Consider the following 2500-nt stretch of genomic DNA (forward strand, 5'->3'; position numbering starts at 1 on the left):
ATGTCATGTTTCGTTATACATGTGACGTTATACATGTGACGCCATAGATATGAGGTCACACGAAGTAAAGTATATGGATAATCCGTTGATTCCAGTTGTTCTATGAATTAAACTGTTTGAATTAGCGATTAACTGGTTGAGTATACTACATACATGTGCACCCTCAACTTAATAATTCCCAGGTGGGGTCGGTGAGTGACAAGGTTGGCCTTTTGAATTACAGGTTAAGTGCAAGCGATGGGCTTCCGCACAACTCCGTCCCCGACCCCAGGGATTTAGCTAAAACACGAGCTCAGTTATTCTTCACAGTGGAATTGAAACGGAGACTTTAAGTGAACTTCTTAACCCCTCGCTCAAAACGCACGCATGCTCAGTGATGTTGTGTCGCTTCATACTGATACATATTTACCCACGTGAAGTCAAGTTAGCGATGTAATACAGTGTTGTTTTATACCTGTTTCTTTATTACTCATAAGGGGCTAAACATAGAGGGGACAAACAAGGACAGACAAGCGGATTAAGTCGATTACATCGACCCCAGTGCATAACTGGTACTTAATTTATCGACCCCGAAAGGATGAAAGGCAAAGTCGACCACGGTGGAATTTGAACTCAGAATGTAAAGACAGACGAAATACTGCTAAGCATTTCGCCCGGCGTGCTAACCACTCTGCCAGCTCGCCGTCTTGTGTTGTTATATACCTCTAGAATGCTGTCACATATCCGTCATGCGATGCCACTCACATTTACTGTATGACATCACACGCATACACTTACATCGCAATGTCATATACCTACACTCACGTAACACTGACCTGTTACGTCAAACACGCACACACAAACACGCACACACTCACGACTACACACAAGCAACTGGGATGTGACTTCGCCCATTTCATACGTCTTTGATAGAATGATACAATGATAACTATCATGCTGACATCACGCAATTATGTGACGTCACACATCAACACTTACGCACGCACGCACACACGCGTGTGTGACATCATTGCAAGCCACGAGAAAATCCTTTACCTGGTCTCATATCAAACGCCACTATTTTAGAAATGAATAAGGAAATTCTAGAAACCCAGTGTCTTGAATAAAAGGCAGGATAGTCACGGCTGGAATGCAGTTGATCATAAGGCTGCCAGCTTGAATAGAAATGACCTGTACTGAAAGTCAAAAATCAATATGTCGATGCTATTTACCATTGTTATGGTCCGTGGCTGTGGTCATTCCTGGTTGACTGGTTCCCAAATAGTTAGGAAAAAGAACATCCCACGTAATAATAGCTTAGTCCATCATTGACTCAGGTCCTCCATACCAAGACCAGAAGGTTGCCTTCAAAACGTGTATCCATATTTTTTTTTTAATCATTTAAATTTTAACACAAGTCTAATTGCGGCAAAACAACTGCCTCCGACTCCCACTGACATACATACTTTTGACATCGTATGAGCTCACTCAATGAAATTAGCATTTCTACATTATCATCATATCCTTTTATCTTCTATTTTATAGATTCTCATCTTTTCCATTAATTATTATTTAGATTATAAGACTATAATTAATCGAACACCCTTTCAGTCACAACACTTTTCCTATTTATTGAACACCTCTAAGCCTTTTCTTCTCACTGTTATGGAGTTATACAGTGGGTATTAATATATATATATGTCATATCATGGTTTCGGTTCCCAGACCTGACGACGTGTTGTGTTCTTGAGAAAAATATTTCATTTCATATTGCTTCAGTTCACCCAACAGTAAAATTGTAAACGGATAACCCTTTGACAGACTAACTTTATGATTAGGGGTAATGTTAGCAAGGTCACCGAGCCAGCAGGGTGGCATCAGACAAATGCTAAAACGATGCAAAACGCATTGTCGCCAGCGATGTATAAAAACATCCAATAGTCTGATCGATACCATGATATCAAATTATATTATATATATATATATATATATATATATATATATATATATATATATAGATATATATATATATATATATAGATATATATATATATATATATATGTATATATATATATACACATGCATACATACATATATATATATATAATCATACATATATATGTATATATATATATATATACATATACACACATGCATACATACATATATATATTATATCATACATATATGTATATATATATGTATATATATATATATAATATATATATATATTGTGTGTGTGTGTGTGTGTGTGTGTGTGTTTGTGGTGTGTGTGTGTGTGTGTGGTGAAGGCACATGGCTCAATGGTTAGAGCGTCGGGTTCACAATCATGAGGTTGTGAGTTCGATTCCCGCACCGGGCTGTGTGCTGTGTTTTTGAGCAAGACACTTTATTTCACCTTGCTTCCGTTTACTCAACTGTAGAAATGAGTCGTGATATCACTAGTGCCAAACTGTATCGGCCTTTGCTTTTGCCTCGGATAACATCAGTGGCGTGGAGAGTTGGGGCTGGTATGCATGG

This window comes from Octopus sinensis, linkage group LG9, assembly GCF_006345805.1.
Source record: "Octopus sinensis linkage group LG9, ASM634580v1, whole genome shotgun sequence".
Taxonomy (NCBI): Eukaryota; Metazoa; Mollusca; class Cephalopoda; order Octopoda; family Octopodidae; genus Octopus; species Octopus sinensis.